Here is a 22,183-nt window from a genome sequence, read left to right as displayed (position 1 = left end):
ACACTTCGGTCGACCGACCGAAAATTCGGTCGACCGCAAACACTTAAGAAAACTTAGAAAACGAGCAGAGCCACCATCGGTCGACCGGCGCGGTCGACCGATTTGAAAGACGAGATTTCGGTCGACCGTACCGATCGACCGACGACCTCTCTGGAAGATAGTAACGAAAGGCGATGGGAGCGGTCGACCGGACCGGTCGACCGCTTTCTGACATTTTGCAGAAAACAGGTTTTTGACTAACTTGAAATATTTGCAAAATATTTATTTGACCTCTGAAAAATCTGAAACTTTGTAAAATGTTTTTAATACTAAAAACAAACTGTTTAGAAAAGGAATTTTGCAGATAGGTCCTCATACTTATGAAAAATAGTATTTTGTGAAAAACGCTTAAAAACCTAAGTATGAAATCGTGTGTGTGATTCCCAATAGCTTCAAGTAAAATCAGTAACTCTTTGCCTACATTCTAGCACTAGAGAGAGAAACAAAAGAAAGCTAATATCCTCATATAGAGAGCAATACTTGAGCTTTGATATAGCTTGAATCGGATGAAGCTTTTAGTTGAATTTGTCGTTCTTGAAATAACGTTGCTTCATCTCTTGGCCTCCTCCTCCTTTGGATATCATCGTTGTAGCATATATTCCATCCATCCTCCATTAATGGCACTAACGAGCTTGATAAATGAATTTACTACATTTATACTCAATAAGCCATTAGTACCGATAATGGTGGTTGTAAGAACATCATCAAAACATAAGGGCTAACAATCTCCCCCTTTTTGATGATGACAACCAACCATTATATAAGAGCAAAAATAAAATAGCTTATAGATAGGTGCTCCCCCTATCTATGAGCTCCCCCTAAATATATGCAACAAATGAGGAGATTTCTCTCCCCCTTTGTCACCATCAAAAATGGGGAAAGAAATGCAAAATGCAAGATGCAACTAAACAAGCAAGCAATGTAGAACTTTCACATAGTGCATAAGCCCAAACCATTTCTTATGCGACAAAAATCATCCTCTCCAAGAGGCTTAGTAAATATATCCGCTAGTTGAGATTTTGTGTCAACAAACACTAGGGATACATCTTGTCGCTCTACATGATCGCGTAAGAAATGATGGCGTACATCAATATGTTTAGTTCTAGAATGCAAAACCGAATTTTTGGAAATATTTATAGCACTTGTGTTATCACAAAAGATTTTAATATTTTGAAAATTCAAATCATAGTCAACTAAACTTTGTTTCATCCATAAAACTTGAGCACAACATAAGCCGGCGGCAATGTATTCCGCTTCCGTAGTGGATAATGCAACACAATTTTGCCCAAGAAACAAGGGAATTTCCTAAGAATTGGCATGTTCCACTAGTACTCTTGCGATCTACCTTACATCCGGCAAAGTCGGCATCACAAAAACCATATAAATCAAAAGTGGTGCTTTTTGGATAAAACAAACCAAGGTTAAAAGTTCCATTAACATACTTAATGATCCTTTTAACCGCAATTAAATGAGATGCTTTTGGAGATGCTTGAAAACGTGCACATGCACACACACTAAACATGATGTCGGGTCTACTAGCGGTGAGATAAAGAAGACTACCTATCATACCTCGGTATAATTTTTGGTCCACGTCTTCACCACTTTCATCCGCGTCAAGCTTAACACTAGTACTCATGGGAGTAGGCGCATGCTTAGAATTCTCCAACTTGAATTTCTTCACCAATTCCTTCGCATACTTGCTTTGTGAAATGAAGATCCCATCCTTAGTTTGCTTGACTTGGAGCCCGAGAAAGAATGTAAGCTCTCCCATCATACTCATCTCAAAGTGATCCTGCATTACTTTAGAAAATTCCTTGCACAAGGATTCATTAGTAGCACCGAAAATGATGTCATCCACATATATTTGAACTAAAATGAAATCATTTTTCCTTTTTTCTCATAAAAAGTGTGTTATCAATTATTCCTTTTGAAAAACCATTTTCAATAAGAAAACTAGAGAGGCGAGCATACCAAGCCCTAGGAGCTTGTTTCAACCCATATAAAGCTTTTTGTACCCGGTAAACATGATTAGGAAAAGCATGATCTATAAAACCGGGGGGTTGCTCAACATACACTTCCTCTTCTATAAAACCATTTAAGAAAGCACTTTTGACATCCATTTGAAATAGTTTGAAATTTTTAAAACTAGCAAATGCCAAAAACATCCTAATAGATTCCAACCTTGCAACCGGTGCAAAGGTTTCATCATAGTCTATGCCCTCCTCTTGATTGTATCCTTGGGCAACCAAACGAGCTTTATTTCTAGTTACAATGCCATGTTCATCAAGTTTGTTTCTAAAAACCCATTTTGTACCAATAACACTAGCATTGTTAGGTCTAGGAACTAACTTCCAAACTTCATTTCTTTGAAAATTGTTTAATTCTTCATGCATAGCCAAAACCCAAAATTCATCATTTAAAGCATCATTAACCTTTTTAGGTTCTAGTTGAGATAGAAATGCAACATTACCACATTCACTCAAGGCTTTTGAGCGAGTTATAACTCCTTTTGAAGGGCTCCCAATGATTTGTTCCTTTGGATGGTTTGATGTGAATTTCCAAGCTTTAGGTGGTTCAACTTGTTCTTGAGCATTGGTGCTATCTACATCCTTTTGAACTTCTATAGAGGAAGTGTCATTGATTTGCAGCAAGTCCAATCCTCCCTCAATATCATCATCATCATCTTTCCTAGGCAACACAACTTGAGAGCCAACATTAGTCTCATCAAAAGTAACGTTTATAGACTCTTCAACAACGAGGCTTCGTTTATTGAAGACCCTATAAGCCTTACTTCGAGGTGCATAACCCAAGAAAATACCAACATCAATTTTGGAATCAAATTTATCATGGTGATCTTTTGTATTTAAAATAAAGCATTTGCAACCAAAGACACGAAAATAACCAATGAAAGGAGTTTTTCCATAATAAAGTTCATAAGGAGTTTTCTTAAGCTTTGGTCTAATCAAAACACGATTTAAAACATGGCAAGCCGTATTGACCCACATCCTTTTGAACTTCTATAGAGGGAGTGTCATTGATTTGCAACAAGTCCAATCCTCCCTCAATATCATCATCATCATCCTTCCTAGGCAAAACAACTTGAGAGCCAACATTAGTCTCATCAAAAGTAACGTTTATAGACTCTTCAACAACGAGGCTTCGTTTATTGAAGACCCTATAAGCCTTACTTCGAGGTGCATAACCCAAGAAAATACCAACATCAATTTTGGAATCAAATTTATCATGGTGATCTTTTGTATTTAAAATAAAACATTTGCAACCAAAGACACGAAAATAGCCAATGAAAGGAGTTTTTCCAAAATAAAGTTCATAAGGGGTTTTCTTAAGCTTTGGTCTAATCAAAACACGATTTAAAACATGGCAAGCCGTGTTGACGGCTTCCGCCCAAAAATATTTTGGCAAATCAAAAGAATTAAGCATAGTGCGTGCCATCTCTTGTATGGTGCGATTTTTCCGTTCAACAACACCATTTTGTTGTGGTGTTCTAGGAGCGGAAAACATATGAGTTATACCATGATGAGCACAAAAATCATAGAAAAATTCATTTTGAAATTCACCACCATGATCACTTCTTATTTTAACAACTTTCAAATCTTTTTCATTTTCAATCCTTTTAACATGATTAGCAAATTCTTCAAAACAATCATTTTTCTTAGCAAGAAATATTGTCCATGTAAAACGAGAAAAATCATCAATAATCACAAAAACATAGTGTTTGCCTCCAAGAGAGGTAACACGCATAGGACCAAATAAATCAAGATGAAGTAATTGCAAGGGTTTAGAAGTCGATACCTCATGGATGGATTTGAAAGAAGATTTTGTTTGTTTACCTTTGGCACAATCCTCACAAATTGTATCTTTTATGAAGTGCAAGCTAGGTAGCCCTTTCACAAGATTCTTCTTAGACAATTTTGATATTAACTCCATATTTGCATGTCCAAGTCTCTTGTGCCAAATCCAAGGATTTTCATCAATTGCCGCAAGACACTTTACATCTTGATTCACTAACTCATTCATCTCAAAAATGTAAACATTAGACTTGCGATTTGCAATAAAAACAATTTTTCCATCCATACTAATGATGCATTTATCCGGTTTAAAAGAAATATCAAAACCTTTATCACTTAATTGGCTAATGCTAAGAAGATTATGATTCAAACCACTTACTAAATAGACATCTTCAATAATGGGTGAGGGTTTCTTACCAATAGAACCGATACCAATGATTTTACCTTTCTCACCACCACCGAAGGAGACATTGCCTCCTTCAATCCTTGATAGGGTTGCAAATAACTCTTTGTTGCCCGTCATATGATGTGAGCAACCACTATCAAGGTACCACATCTCCTTACGTCGTTGCCGTGACGTTCCCTACAAAAGAAGAAGATGAAGGTGTAGTAGCTTTAGGTACCCATGTCTTGGGTCCTTGGTGGTTAGTAGTCTTGGTACCTTTGGGTACCCATATCAAACCATAAAAATCTTCATTGTCTTTGATTCTACAATGAGTAGAAATATGTCCATGTCTCATACAATATGTGCACACAAAATTTCTTTTGTATGCATGAGAGTGAGAGCCATAAAACTTATTTCTACCATGATGATAATTAGCAAAAACATGAGTGGGTCTAGTCCTACAACCCTCAATTTCTAGTCTTTCAATCTTTGATCTTAATTGCTTGTTCTCGAAATCGAGATCTCCTAGCAATTCATCTTTTAGAGCAAGAGAGGTTGTTAGTTGTTCTAGCTTAATATCACAAGAGGCATGCAATTTTTTGAAAGAAGAGTATTCTTTAGACATTCTTTTAAATTCAAAGTTCAACTCTTCTAAAGCCATAGCTATGTCACATTGCATATAGAAAGATTCACTTTCGGCCTCGGATATTACCTCATGTTCATTTGCCATGAAACAAACATTTGGGTCATGAAGAGCAAGTTTGGCTCCTTCTTCATCACTATCCGAGTCACTTGGTTCGGATTCTTCCCATCCGGCATACATAGCCTTCTTCTTCTTGTACTTCATGTACTTTTCTTTGAGCTTGGGGCAATCCTTAGCGATGTGACCCGGTTCATTGCACTCAAAACATTTACCTACACGAGAGGAAAACTTGTTGTTAGATCGAGGGTTAAATTTTTTGTTCATTTTTATAAGTCTAGAGATTCTTCTAGAGAGATGAGCCACTTCTCTAGAAAAATCGACTTCACTCTCCGACGATGAAGATGAGTTGTCACTAGCTCCTTTGAGAGCTATGGTCTTCAACTTTGGTGACGGCTCCTCAACTTCTCGTGATGGCACTTCCTCCTTCTCCTTCCCCTTGAGCTTCTTCTCATGCACTTTGAGCTTTCCGATAAGGCTATCAAGAGCTAAGGTAGTGAGGTCATGAGCTTCCTCAATGGCCGTAGCCTTGGGCTCCCATGCCGGAGTCAATGAGCGAAGTATCTTGTAGTTCATCTCTTGAATGGATAATTGCTTATCTAGACCATGTAATTCATTGATGATATTAGTAAAACGGGAAAACATAGCATCAATGGATTCATTAGGAAGCATTTTAAATAGCTCATAATCATGCATGAGTCCACTAATCTTAGATTCCTTAACTTGAGGTGTTCCTTCATGTGTGACACATAATTTTTGCCAAATTTCGTATGCGGTTGCACACGTGGAAACCCTATTGTATTCATTGGGGGAAAGACCACAGATTAAGGAGCTAGGTGCCTTTCTCCATCGGTCATGTTCCCGACTTTGGACTTTTCTTCATATTTCTCTTCTATGAGCTCTAGAATGTCAAGGTCTATGCAACGAAGGTAAATTCTCATCCTAGCCTTCCAATAAGCAAAATTGGTCCCTGTGAAGAGAGGTGGTCTAGTGGTGGATTGTCCTTCTAACATATGCATATTCAAAGAGGCCTCCATTAGATCTTTTCTCTAAGGTTGTTAAACCAAAAACTGATATAGAGACCAAGCTCTGATACCAATTGTTGGACCCTAGAGGGGGGTGATTAGGGTTAAGAGGCTCTAATATGCAATATAAAATTCAGCACAAGCAAACCACAAAACAAAAATGCGATAAAAGTGAGAGAGATAGGGTTAGGAGTTCGTTATCCTTGACGCGCGATGTGTTAACGAGGTTCGGCCCTCTGGCCTACGTCCCCGCTCCCCACTCTCGAGGAGAAATCCACTACACACCTGGTTTGGAAGCCGGAACTTCGTCTACACAGCGATCTCCACAGATCTCTCTCACTACACAGTTTGATCTCAACAGATCACACCCTCACAGTAGATCTTACACAAGATCTCACTCACACAGCAGAAGAAAAGATGCAAGAACCTCTCTTTACACAGCCCCTATAGCAAAGAGAAGGTATACTGAAGCTGGGAGGTGAATCACACTTGAAACAGAGAGAAAAACAGAGTTTTGAAAATTTACTCAGGAAACAGAAAAAGCTCTCTGGTTTTTCGAGGCAAATGACCGTTTGAAAAAAGTCGCGGCTGAAACGAAGAAGAATTTCGGTTGACCGAAGGAAATTTCGATCGACCGAAAAAATTCTTCGGTCGACCGACCGAAAATTCGGTCGACCGCAAACACTTAAGAAAACTTGGAAAACGAGCAGAGCCACCATCGGTCGACCGGCGCGGTCGACCGATTTGAAAGACGAGATTTCGGTCGACCGTACCGATCGACCGACGACCTCTCTGGAAGATAGTAACGAAAGGCGATGGGAGCGGTCGACCGGACCGGTCGACCGGACCGGTCGACCGCTTTCTGACATTTTGCAGAAAAACAGTTTTTGACCAACTTTAAATATTTGCAAAATATTTATTTGACCTCTGAAAAATTTGAAACTTTGTAAAATGTTTTTAATACTAAAAACAAACTGTTTAGAAAATGAATTTTGTAGATAGGTCCTCATACTTATGAAAAATAGTATTTTGTGAAACACGCTTAAAAAACCTAAGTATGAAATCGTGTGTGTGATTCCCAATAGCTTCAAGTAAAATCAGTAACTCTTTGCCTACATTCTAGCACTAGAGAGGGAAACAAAAAAAAGCTAATATCCTTATATAGAGAGCAATACTTGAGCTTTGATATAGCTTGAATTGGATGAAGCTTTTAGTCGAATTTGTCGTTCTTGAAATAACGTTGCTTCATCTCTTGGCCTCCTCCTCCTTTGGATATCTTCGTTGTAGCGTATATTCCATCCATCCTCCATTTATGGTACTAACGAGCTTGATAAATGAACTTACTACATTTACACTCAATAAGCCATTAGTACCGATAATGGTGGTTGTAAGAACATCATCAAAACATAAGGGCTAACAGCACATTGTTTTACACTTGTACACCGAAAGGAGTGTGTGGTGAGAGACGGGGTTGTCCCAAGAGGAGTGGCGTTGATAGTAATGCCTAGAGGTAGGTCGTAATTCCGAGCACTTAAGGGAAACACGGGCTAGAGACCAACACTTAGAAGGTGTAGAGTGTGATTGCAATTGTGTGTGTTGTAAAGTTTTCGGTGAACTAGAAAACTAAATTGTGAGGTGTATACGTTGTTCGGGTGAGCTTAGAAAACCCGGTTGTGATAGTGGAGATCTCCTCGAGGTGAGGAGCGGAGACGTAGGTCGTGGGGACCAAACTCCGTGATCATATCTTGTGTTTGTGTTTGTCATTTGCACACTATCACTTGTTTATTTACTCTTGTTCATATATCCTTGCATATATCAAATTGACTATCAATATTGTTAGGACATATTTGTTAATTAATTTTAATCGGCATTAATATCTAATAAGATTAGAAATAACCCTACTCACCCACCTCTAGGGTACTTTCATAGAGAAAGTGCACAAAGCCCAAAAACCCAAGAGGAGTTTAATCAATAAGTCAACAGAGAAGAAAAAAATATTACAAACTAATTGAAACACTAATTGATTAGCTAATCGATTAGTTTATAATAGAAACTAATTAATGGTTGACTTTCATTTCTTAGAGTCTAAGTTTAATCTAATGGCAGATGTTGATTATTGTAGACTATAAATAGGGATAAAGAGTAAGAGTGATGGATATGTAAAAATTTATAAACTTCTTTTTGGAAATGAGGGATACTATTTTTGAGAAGGCTTTCTAAAATTATAAATTTTAGTTAGCAATAAATAAAAATAAATTTCTCTTTCAAATTTCTTCTTCTTCTCTTTTGTTGATGAATATTTGCTTCACATGGGCTAACATATTATAATGTAATTTTTATTTTCCCTCTTTTATTTCTTGTTTAGAATTGAATGTTTAGGGTTTAATTTTTTACATTTAATTTATACTTTGTTTTATGCATTGTAATTTAGGATTTTCTTGCTTTTTAATCTTGCTTCTGGGAGTAGTATGAGTAGTTAATTTCCTTAAGATATCTTAGATTTTATGAACCTAGTTTAATTTCTTTTTGATTTTTGAATTGCTCTATTTTTGTGCTTAAATAATCATGCTTAAGATAATCAATTAGAATAATAATCGGTAGAAACAGAATTTGATAGGTCATACTTAAATGATTTGATAGTTTACACTTTTTTAATTCTAGAATTACTATCTAGTTATTTATTTCTATTCATGAATAGTGATATTTCTTAGGTATGAATTTAATAGTTGATGTTTGTTTTAAATAACTAGATAATCTATGCTTAAGAAATCTAGTAATATGAGAACTAAAAGAGAATAGTTTTTAAATTCAAATAGGAATTACTAGTGGATTCAATCCTAGATTCCTAGTTTTATCATATAATTTTCTTCATCTCTTTTATGCTTCTTATATTAGTTTTATTCTCTTTATTGATTTTTTAAATCTCTTTAATTTGTTTCTTCTCTTGGTTTTATTCCCTTTCTTATTTTTAGCCTTTTTTAATTGCTACAAATCACACCCAAACCAACCTCCTCTCTCTCTCTCTCTCTCTCTCTCTCTCTCTCTCTCTCTTCTTTCACATTTCAAGAACCACTTTAGGATCTTATTAGAACATACTTTCCTTGTGGGATCGACACTTGCATGCTATACACACAAGTTGTGTAATTGCAATATTTTTATTTAGAACAGATAAAGTTTTTAGTGCCATTACTAGGGAAAGTGCTTGTATTTAAAAAAACTTCATTTTATGTTTCATTATGAAGGATTAAGCTAGAAGAAGATTGAATATTAAAGAAAAATATTTGCTTTAGGAGGGGACAACTCTTATGCAGGTGAGTTCTCTTTCTTTTGATTATTAAATTTGCCCTCTAAGTAGGATTCTCACAATTAATGATAATTAGGTAATTAAAAAAATTCTCTTATTGACCATTGTAAAATCTACCAATACCTTGAGCAACTATTAAATAAGATATTAATTCAAACAATAACTCTCTTTCTCACATTTATTTGATTGTTGAACCTAATTAAAATTTTTGGCATCTACTTGTAGTTACTTTCATTTCTTAGGATTTCATTTGCATATAGTTCATAGGAATCACCAAAGTAATATTGAGCACTTTGATTTGTGCTCACACTTTAAAAATATCTTTAAGTGCAAAAACCTAAATCAAAATAAGGTGAGTGATTTCATCACTCTCTCCTTAACCCAAAAATCATTTAATTTCTCACTACACAAACTTAAAACTTAAAATTCATTAGACATTTAGCCCTAAGGATTCAAGCTCAGTAGGAAATAACAAATTCTTAAATAAATCAGTGTACGTTTACTTAGTTCTATTGGCGCCTAAGGTAAGGTTTAAAGTTACATAAAGCACTCTGCAAAAAATGAGAGTCCTAAACGGTCTCTGACCTTCCTCTAGTCCTATTCTTACCTAGCTAACTAATTTAATCATGTAAACATGGATTTGTTCACTAAAGAAATTTTGATTTGAAGCTGGTCTAGTGGAGTTTAGGTTTAAGCCTAGAAATTAGGAATGATTGTTCAAGTAATTTGTCTTTTAATTTGTTTAGTTAGGTTTTTTTCTCCTTATTTTTCTTCTTCAAAAATCTTGTAGATCTTTTAGTTTTTCTCCTTTCGAAAAAAAGAAAAGAAAAAATAAATTTCTTTTAGATTTTTTTTCTTGGTGTAACAAGTTTGGATTAGGGATAATGCAAAACGCTTAGTTTGTATTGAGTTGAACTAAAAGAAATGGCTGATCTAAATCTATCCATTCTTCAGGATGTATGTTATCATACTAGGAATGCAATCATATCTTACATAAGACTTCCTGATGTTAATGATGCTAATTATGATCTTAGACATGACTTCATAAACATGCTTCTAAATTTTTTACTAAATGAGTCTGAATATGCTTACATTTTTATTTCTAAGTTTGAGGAAGTTTGTTTTATGATTAAGATTAAAGACTTATCTAAGGAGAATAGTGCAATAAAATAAAATCTAATCTACAAAATAAATTGTAAGAACTAAACTATAAAATAAATTGCAAGAATTAAATACGAGAAAATAAAGACATAAAAATAAATCTACTCTATAAGCATGAAAATAAATCTAAGGCAAGAGGGTTCTAGCCTCTTGGCTATTTAACAAGAAAATAAAAAAAAGATAAAAAATATTAACAAAGAGAAAATTTACATCCCAAGAGGGTTGTAGCCTTATGGTGGAAGCAAACCTCCATCTTGATCTTCATCTTCATCTCCATGTTTATCTTCATCTTCATCATCAAATAAAGAGAAAAAAAGAAAAAATATGAAGAGGTGAAAAAATTCTTTTATTAATTATAACAAAAGTTACAAATTTGGAATGTCTTCTCAATTAAGAGTAACATTCCTCTCCAAATGGAGTTACAAAATTTTTCACACCCTCGACCCCTCACTCTTTACCCTTATTTATAGCCTATAGTAATGAATGAGAGCCAATGGATTAAGCTTGAGCCCCAAGACATGTAATTCCATCCTTTAATCTTGCTACAAGAACATGGCATCGATGCTGGCATCAATAGCTTCATATTTTAATTTGCTGGCCGATTTTCTTCTCTTCTATTGAGCTTTGGGCTTTGGATTTTGGCTTTTTCTTGTATTCTTCATTAATTTCTTAGGTTTTTGTTGAGAGATAAGATCTTAGGCTTTATTCTTCATTAACCTGTAATTAAAGATAAAAACAATTATTAATGGTATATTTATTCATGTAAAATAGATAACGAGAGTATTAAATTATAATAAAAATATGATTATCAAATACCCTCACACCTAAACTTTTGCTAGTCCTTTAGCAAAGAAAGAAATTAAAAATCTTAACTCACATTCGCAGGAATCGGGTTGTATTTAGCGCATACAATAAGTCTTTAAACCCTTAGGTTATCCTAGAGGACGAGTTGTAGTCTCGTGAGGGTTTACAGTGAATATACCAACAAAATTCGTTCAACTTACCAATTTAAAAAAATGCAGTAAATAACTAATTTTACTTGATATATTTAGATATTCTAATTAAAACTAGTTATTACTCAAGAAAACAATTTTATATATAACTCCAAAGTAAATCTCCTAGAAAATCTATTCATTATATCAATACAAAACCAAGTCAAACTTAGAAATTTAATTTAATAGTTTTGAAAAGAACATGCTAACTCTTTGTTTTAAACAAATTTCAAGTCACTTAAAAAATATATTTTTCAAGACCATATATACAAATATAACTATATATATATATATATGTTATCATTTTTTTCACTCTTTATTTCTTGGTGATTTTTTTCTATTTAATTGGGTTTTTTATGTGACTATTTAATGAGTTTTGGGCCAATGAATCCCAACCCAATTGGGCTTACATTATTAAGTATGAAAATACTCATTGGGCTTAATTACTCGGTCAACTTAGGCTTTATAAGATAGAATCATCTTTAATTCAAGAGTTTTTTGTGCTTATTTTCCACACTCTTCTTTTGCAAATTTAGTTTTTTTAATATATATATGTGTATATATATTTTGAAAAATATGTAAATCTAGACAGCCTAAAAAATTATTTTCAACTCTAAGTTAAGCATGCAAAAATTTTATTATTTTAATTAAAAGTCTAAGTTAATTATTAAGATATTTATTTAGAAAATTATTTAAAAATTATATCAATTATTAAGATATGCAAAAAATTTATACTACTTTAAAAATTATTTCTTAAGATATTTATTTAGAGTTTTCATAAAAGGTGAAATTGAGTATAAAACTAACTTGGCATTAGAAAATTTAAAATATATCAATTAGATCAATTATTAATTAACTCTTATTAATTTGGCAAGTGACAATATTTTTATTTTTCTTTAAATAAAAAAATTATGACAAAAATGTAACGAAAAGGTAAAATAAAGAGGAAGAAATAACTACTTCCCACCCCATCAGCTAAACTTTGCATTGTCCTCAATACAAACTCTATGATGCACAAAGTAAAACAGATAAGAAATAAAACACTTATAGTTGGTAGGCTGACTTAGATGATAAAGAATCTGCAATTACCTTTGGTGTGAGGAGGATGAAATCAAAAATTTATTCTTTTTTAAGATTTCTTTTTTTGTATTATTTTTTTTCTTTTTTTCTTCTTATTTTTTTCTCTTTTTTTCCTTCTTTTTTTACTAGAAAAGAACAAAAAACTCTCAAATAAGAGAAGAATAAATTTTTTTTATTATTATGAGATAAAACAAAACAAAGAATGTAGAATGAAGGGTTCAACATGAAGAGCTCATATTCTACATCGAATCCTACCTTATTGCTTAAAATTCTCCCCTGGATTTTAAATAAATTCAAAATGATATAATTAATGATGTGCGTACATTTCAAACACTCCAAGGTATTCAATGATTTCTGCAGCAATGTGAGGTAGTTATTATTGGTGTCATGCATTTTGAATTTCTTATTAAACTTAGATTCTCGATTTGTGAAAGTTTGTCCTCTATCAACCAATTCTTCTTTAACAACTTCCTCAACCCCAAGATTCATGGTTAAGGTATGAAAATTTGATTGTTGTTTATTTTCCAAGAATCTAAGTACATCAAGAAAGAGTTCTTCAAACGTCGGTTTAAAGAAGCAAGTATTTAACATAGTTTCTTTGTTCTGAAATACCTGATCTAATTTTTCTAATATTTTCAGCTCCTCACAAAATTTTTTCTTAAAACTCGGATCTGACTTATCATCTTCTTCTTCTTTTGGACTTTTTTGAATGTAATTTATTTCTAGAGGCTGATTATTTGGTTGGTCTCCTAGATTGAAAATGTTGAGATAAGTAGTCAAATTCACAAAAGACAATTCATTTGACTAGTTCTACAATTGAGGAGGGCATTACAAATGGTTAAGAACGGTCATCCTAAGATGACATGTGTTTGTCCTTTGGGACTGAAAACGGACTGTGTTTCCAAGACTATAAAATCCATTGGAAAAATAAAATCCCCAACCCTAATCAGAACATCCTCTATCTCACCCATGGGGACTTTGACAGATCTATTAGCTAACTGCAACATACATCGGGTTGGTTTTAGTTCACCTACACCTAGTTGCTGGTAGAATGAATAAGGAAGCAAATTAATACTAGCCCCTAAGTCTAAAAGCGCTTTATCAATGTAGGTATTACCAATGACACATGAAATGATGAGACAACCTGGATCTTTATATTTCGAAGGTATTGGATTTGAGAGCATATCACTGATATTGGCAGCCAAAAAGATTTTCTTCGGAACATTTATTCTTCTCTTCTTAGGCATACATCTTTTATAAAAAAATTAGCATAAGATGAGATTTGTTCAATTACATCTAAGAGAGGAATATTGACCTTAACAAGTTTGAAAGTTTCCAGGATCTTCTCCTCCTGAGGGGAGTGTTTCCTAGGCCTGAGTCAATCTGAGAAGGGAGCAACTAGTCTAAACCTGTCAAAAATAGGCTCAGGTTCGGGTTCGGGTTCTTGGTCATCTGAGAGGGGTGATTCTTGAATAGAGTCATCAGAAGGGGAAGGAATTTGTTTTGGTTCAAGAGTTAGAAGTGTTCTAACTTGATTATCGACCTGTCTTCTCGACCGCAGTGAATGGATTGCATTCACTTGAGCTTCGTAGGATAAACTAGATCTTGTGTCGTTAGGGTTGACCACGGGTTGACTCGGTGCAAAACACCAAAAATTTAAATATTATACTAAAAATAAAAATAAATATGCTATATAGTGAAAAATAATATATTTTGATGTTTGAGTATGATAAGAATTGATTTGAGATCAATTCAATGTATATTTGTGAATATATGAGTGCAAATGCACAAAACATGCACGAAGAGAAATCTGGAAAAATAACTAGTTAAGAGTTTATATATTTTACACACTAATGCACAAAACATGCACGAAGAGAAATCTGGAAAAATAACTAGTTAAGAGTTTATATATTTTACACACTGATACAGTTTGAATCTAGAAAAACTCAAAAGATCAAAGTTGTGGGTCTCTTCAACATATTTCCAACAAACCTTAAATCACCTTATTTTGAGTTCAGATGAGAAAGTTACAGCCAAAATATTGAAGGTTAATTTTTCAGTCAGACTAGGTTTCCTAGTTCGGGTCAAACGGGGTTATTTCAGGTTTGCATAAATATATATATTATACTGTGTGTGTGTGTGTGTGTGTGTGTTTTCCTGAAAATTATCATCTTTACATCAGAGTATATATATATATATATATATACTGTGTGTGTGTGTGTGTGTGTGTGTTTTCCTGAAAATTATCATCTTTACATCAGAGTTTCAAACCCTAGTAGCCCATCTTCCTCTCTCTTAAATCCTAGCCCTAAAGTGAGTTTTTGGGAGAGTTTGTGAGGAGAACGTCGAGGAAAAGTCACGATTTTTGGTGTTTGGCGACTGGGAAAATTACTTGCTGTTCTTTTTAGAGGCTTGTACACGTGCAAAGGCAAGATCACCTCTATCCAAACCTTTTCCATGAATAAAAATCATGTTTTTAAGAGATTTATATGTTTAACTTTATGTTTAGGGTTTAAATCTAATGTTAAACATATTACATGTGATGTTTATGATTAAATATTATGTCAAGAATAGTAGAATGAATCTAAAATTGAGGTATTGACATGATCATGATCATTAGGGTTTATTTTAATGAGTTAATTATAGTTTAATATGATTTATATGCTTTAGATTGTCGAAATAAACAAGAATTAGGCTGTTTTGCATGTTAAACTCTAGATTTATGTGTTCATGTGATTCATCTTGTTTAAACAAACTCCTTGTTAAGTATACATGACAATGGAATCAAGTTTTATTCAAATAATCTGATAAAAATCCGAGTTTTTTTAAGAAAACACAAGAGAAGAATAAATTATGCATTTTTGGCCTGTTCAGTCGACTGAAGTTACCATCAGTCGACTGATGGGAGGCCATCAGTCGACTAATGGGAGGTCATCAGTCGACTAATGGAAAGAATCAGTCAACTAACGGGCTTGTGTTTGCCCTGTTGTTTTGTGAATGACCCTATCAGTCGACCGATGAGGTTGTCGGTTGACTGATCAGGTCGACTTTTGTGAGATTGAACCTCTTGCTTGTGTGTTCATTTGGTGAGCATTTTTGTGTAAGACATGACCTGATATTCATGCATAGTTTAAAGAGTACACGTACGGGAATTGAGTATGCATGATTACATTATTTGAGGTATCTAAATAGGTTACAATCATTAAGAGTAACAACTATTATTATATACATTATAATTATGATCGGTTGGGTGGGGTTAGTCATCTCCCGCAATGAGACCACAGATGGACTATAGTCCGAGTATTTTAGTCGGGTCCTGCAATGAGACTACAGATGGACTACACTTCTTTATTCGTCCGCATGGAGATGCGCAGAGGTTGAAATACCTATCTATCGGTCCGCACGAAGATGCACAGAGGTTAAAATACCTATCTATCGACCCATACAAAGATGTGCAGAGGTTGAAATACCTATCTATTGGTTCGCACGAAGATGTACAGAGGTTGATATACCTATTTATCGGTTCGTATGGTTATGCGATGAGTTATTATACTTAGTTACCAGTCTCCACTGAGTGCGATGAATTGACATATCTAGTTATTGGTCCGCATGGGAGTGCAATAAACTGACATATCTATTTACCAGTCCATATGGGGGTGCGATGAGTTGAAGTATTCTAGAGAAGAATGATTTGATAAATAACCTAAGTGTAGGTGAATATTGACATCATCGATATGATCCATTGTGAAAGTATTTCACAACTTAGATACACGAGTGTGTCAATATGTGTTTTACCCACTAAGGGTAGTATAAGGAGTTGATATGACATTTTTGGAGATGTATGATATGGTGTTTCCTGTATTATCTTTCTTGTATTCATTTATTCTTAAGTTTGGAGTTAATATTTAGCGATTCACAATTTGAGACATATATTATATACATGAGGGTTTTCTTGTTTGGATTATTTCGCTCGATGTTCCAGTCTCGTGTTGTGAGTTTCTAAGTATTAACCCCAGTTTAGTACATGGTAAATGAACTAGGTAGACTATGTACTTATAGGCAGAGCCTCAATCATACCTAGTAGCCCTTCCCCTGGGGGTGTATGGAGATGATCTTGCTAGCACTTTGACGCTATGGTTTTTACTTCTTTTTAGGCAACGGAGCAAAGTTTCAGAGAGCCGCAGGCTGATAGAATTTTAGCATAGTCGCTGTCATATATGTTTAGTAGTTCTGCTTCACAAATGTTCAGTTTATATTTCTAGTTGATGTTTAGATTTGTATTACATTTTGAGAGCTGAGAGAGCCTATGTACTTTTCAGTTGACTCTTGTAGTTGAAATTTTGGATCATTTATTTCAGATTGTTGGACATATTTTCTTTTATATGTGTTGAGACCTGATTATTTGGAGATTTATCAAATATTTCTATGTTTATTTCTTATCTTCATCTCTTTTATATCTGCTTGTACCTATACTATCTTATTTGTTTCCACAAGAGGGATATTTCTGTGATGGTGAAACATGTCATTACACAGTATATGTGCATGGCAGGTTTGACATCCTTAGTTTCATCTTAGACTGTAGTCATGTGTGAAACCGAGTTTTACCCTGGACTGTAGCCTTGTATGAACCTTGGGGCGTCACAGTGAAACATGTTATTGCATAGTGTTGGGTGCATGGTAGGTTTGATATTTTTGGGTTCACCATGGACTGCAGCCTTGTGTGAAACCAGGGGTGTCATAGTTGGTATTAGAGCTCTAGTTCTAGTATCCTTAGGATCATCTTGTGTCGAGTCGTGGAGCTAGGATAGAGTTTCCTAGGATTCATATATAAAGTCCTCTAGGAATTCCTAGAATGAGTGAGGACATAATACGTATACCGCAAAAAATTACGAATTTTTTTTATAACTACCTTACTTTGATTAGAACGTATTTACGTGAATACTATGTGATACGTTATGTTATATATATATATATATTTGCGACATCTTTTACTATGTCTATTAAGCTCTCCTCTTGATGTTATAAATGTCGGGATGAGGATGCGATCGAGATAAAACTCGTACTTGGAGAGCTGGGTAAGCAGAGCCCGAGCCATCGCATGCTCCATAGTATCTGATCGACTCGGTAACGACGATTGCAGAAGCAAAGACTAGGAACATTCGAGGAGCGAGTAACGAGCCACATTACATTTTCTGGAGTTCCACCATCTATTATATCAGTCGTGCCTATTGAAGAGACAATATCAATGGTTTCACCATCACCACAACCAACTGTTAATAGAGTCGTAGAGCAGGAAGCTTGGCTCTGTAAGAATAAAGAGCAGGAAGCTTGGCTCTGTAAGAATAAAAAAGATATCAGACACTAAGAACATCATAGTTTTAGGACACACCAGATTTATGTGTAGCCTATAAATAAAAAAAATATGTGAAGATTTTTTAACGTCGACTCAGTAGTAAAGCAGAGTTAGATGTTCTAAGCGTAGAGGATATCACCGGAGGATAGCACCAGAGGATGGCACCGACTTTAGATTTTTGCCGGAGCAGCGAATGACACTTATTTGGAAAAATTTTATTTATTTCATTAACAAGCAGTAAAGCTAGTCTGATTAAAGCAGAGAGATATGCATGTAGTTAATTATGGAATCATGACCAGCATGACAATGACAAGGGGAAAGAGACCTATTGTGGAATTTAGAGAGCCCCAGCAGCGGGGTAAGGATTTTTACCGCTAGCAACAAGGATAGTATAAGAAGAGAGCACAACGGCGTACATGTTACAATTGTAACAAAACCGGACACAGAGTGAAGGATTGTCGTAGTACACCAGCAGGAGGCCAGCGTGATAAAAGTCAGAGTCAACAGTCTCAAGGCCACGGTTACGGCTAGCTGGAGAGGATTTGAGGTACCTCCAGCCGTCTCAAGGATTGAGGGTCCAATAGGTTGGATTCATGTCATCCAAGAGATTCATGAGGGACAGGCAGTCCTATATGTTCCACCGCCATCAGAGTAGCAATCGCCAGCCACCGACAAGGTTTATGCAGTTGTACGTCGTGATCATGGTGCGAGCGGAGCTTTCTTAGTGATTTCCTTTCCAGCTCGAATCTTGTTGATTCAGAAACTTAACATTCTTTTATCTATCATGATGTCATGATTAGACTTCAGCTTATAGCGCAACCTTTAGGTGTTCTATTATCAGTTTCTACTCCTTTGGGAGAGATGTCTCTCTTAGAGAGCACCTATAGGAGATACGTTGTTAGTTTAGATGAGTCTGAGTCCGTGGTTGATTTGATCATCCTGCGAATATCCGAATTTGATGTTATTCTTGGTATGGATTAGTTATCATCCTACCACATTAGTATAAACTGTTTCGCAGAGATAGTTAGCTTGTGTGCATTAGATAGGTTTGTATAGATAGTAGCAACCTCATAGGGTAACCAGAATACAGAGTCATTTCTAGCATACGTCGAGGAGGTTATGATACGGGATTGGGGTGTAGTTTTGAGCAAAATCAGAGTTATCTCAGAGTATCAGGATATTTTTCAGGACATACCGAGATTTCTTCCAGTGAGAGAGGTTGTTTTCCTACATCGAGTTGCAGCATGCATTATACCAATATTCCAAGCACCCTATTGTATGGCACCCGCTAAGATGAGGGAGCTAAAGACTCAGCTAGATGAGTTATTAACTCAGGGTTTTATTTGTCAGAGTCATTTTCATAGGAGCACCGGTCCTCTCCGTGAAGAAGAAGGATGGTAGCATGTAATTATGTATAGATTATCACGAGTTGAACAAGGTTACCTCTCAATTCAAATATCCACTATTGAGGATTTATCACTTGTTCGACTAGCTGCAGGGAGTGCAACATTTTTCAAAGATTGATCATCATTCTGATTATTTTTAGTTGTGAGTGCGGAGAATGGATATTCCCAAAATCACTTTTCTGATTCGATATGGGTATTTTGAGTTTCTTATCATGGCATTTGGACTGACCAATACACCCGTTTGGTGAACCAGGTTTTTCATCCATGTTTGGACTAGTTTGTGGTTATTTTATCGATGACATCCTTATCTGTTCGAGATTAGAGGTAGAGCGCGAGCAGCATCGTCGTTTGGTATTGTTGAATATCATGTCTCCATGATATTATTTTGATGATAACAATTTATACAATGTGTGTTATATAAATGCACTAACTTTTATATGCAGCTTTTAATATCAAAATATGAACTAGTGTAGGCTGAGTTCAAGGCATTATGAAGTGAAGAAGATGAAGAACATATGAGATAATGTATTTTACATTTTCTTTACTTAGAATTATTGTACAAGCCTTGATCACTCACACACACACACACATAAATATTAGAACACACTAACAGAGGCTTAGTGTGTTGGTTAACTATAGAAATCCCCTATGTTATCCATTAGAGTTATAGTTAATAATTGAGTATCAAAACATTTAAGTCATATTTTTTTACTCTTAGTAGTCGTCCATTAGAGTTATAGTTAATAATTGAGTATCAAAACATTTAAGTCATATTTTTTTACTCTTAGTAGTCGACTAATTAGAATAGTAGTCGACTACTTTTAAGTCATATTTTTTTACTCTTAGTAGTCGACTAATTAGAATAGTAGTCGACTACTCATGTATATGACATAAAAATAAGTTTCTGTCAGTTTACAGTATAGTCGACTAATTTGAATAATAGTTGACTACTCAAGCTTATGACAGAAATATAAGTTTCTGTTATTTTACAGTATAGTCGACTAATTGACTTTATAGTCGACTACTGAAGGCAAAATACATTTTTTAAGTTTCTGTCTAATTACAGTATAGTCGACTAATGACCTTTATAATCGACTACTGAGAAATTTTCTAACTTCACAGAGTCTGTTTAAACTTAGTGTAGTCGACTATTCTGTCTTGTAGTCGACTACAGATACAGTTTTTCCAGATTTTAAAGTTTGAATTAATGACTATTTATAGTCGTTTTTAAACGTTTTTAAAGTTCAAATAATTGTCTTTTCAAGGGTTATAAATAGGTTATTTGTTCAGAAAAAATGCAGATACTTACATACCCATAAGTTTTGATATTTGTGTATTTTTCAAGTGTAAAATATTTAGATTTTGAGAAAAAGAAAAGTTTCTGAAATTGCCTTTGAACATCATTCAAATACTTATTATTTAGACAATTTACAGAAGTTAGAATCATTCCTAAGCCACTACTATACTACACTACAAATCAAGGCTTATAGGAATCAATATTGTTACTTCAAAAGTTCTCTCGGTTTGTGAGAGGTGTTAATCTGTTGGTTTAGAGATTGGTGTGCAAATTAGCAAGGTGTTTGTCAATTGGTGTTGCAATTTGCAGGGACTTGCAAATTGGTCAGGTTTGCTTTTGATTTTGTAAGTTTATTCAAAATCATAGTGGAAACTCTCAAGCGGGATTTGCTTGGGGACTGAATGTACACCGGATTGGTAGAGCCAGTATAAAACTTTGTGTTTGTGTTTGTGAATTTCTAAGATTGCTATTTTTCTTTACAATTTATAATCTACTTTACATAAATTTTAAAAGAACACTATGCACCCCCCCTCTACTGTTCTAGTGTATCTATTTCAGATACTACATTTGGTATCAGAGCAAAGTAAAAGATGGCATCAACAAATATATCACAATTCAAAGAAGATCACTCTACAAATCGTCCACCAATGTTCGATGGATTGAACTACAACTATTGGAAGTGCCGAATGAAGATTTACCTTCAATCTATTGGCTATGAACTTTGGAACATTGTGGAAACAAAATATGAGAAGCCAACAACCCCTTTCTCAGAATGGACTATATCGCAAAGAAACAATGCAAATTTGGACTCCAAAGCCATGAATGCACTATTCTGTGCACTTGAAAAGAATGAGTTCAATATGGTGTCAACGGCCACATTTGCATATGATATTTGGCATACATTTGAGGTAACTCATGAAGGTACAAATAAAGTTAAAGAATCTAAAATTTCTGTTCTTGTACACAGATTCAAATTATTTAAGATGAAGGAAAATGAGACTATTGGAGAAATGTTCACAAGATTCACCGACATCACAAATTATCTCATTGGTCTTGGAAAAACATACATACAAGTGGAGATGGTAAGAAAGATACTTCGATCACTTACTCCACAATAGAAAAAGAAAGTTACCATAATCGAATAAGTCAATGATTTGTTAACTCTTAAGGTTAAAAATCTTATCGGAAATCTTATGGCGTATGAAGTTCAAATTGAAGATAGAAAGAATGATGAAGAAATAAAGAACAAGAAAGTACTAGCATTCAATACTACTTCCGATAAAGAAGATTCAGATGATGATGATGAAGAAATGAGCATGTTTGCACAAAAATTTCAAAAATTTATAAAACGAGGTAATTTTAAATCTAAAAGTTCAATTTCAAATAACCCTCTTTGTTTTAAGTGTAATAAACCAGGTCATATGAAGAAAGATTGTCCAATGTTGAAGAATAAGCAAAAATTAAGTTATTTCAACAACTTCAACAACATTCAAAATAACAAGAAAAGGAAAGCAATGACTGTCACTTGGGATGATAGTGATGAGTCATCTTCAGATGAAGATATTAAAGAAAAGGAAAGTGCTCACATGTGTTTTATGGCACAAGATAAAGTAAGTGACAATGAAGAACTTT

This window comes from Asparagus officinalis, chromosome 2 (genome assembly GCF_001876935.1).
Source record: "Asparagus officinalis chromosome 2, Aspof.V1, whole genome shotgun sequence".
Taxonomy (NCBI): Eukaryota; Viridiplantae; Streptophyta; class Magnoliopsida; order Asparagales; family Asparagaceae; genus Asparagus; species Asparagus officinalis.
Note: the sequence above shows the minus strand (reverse complement) of the source record.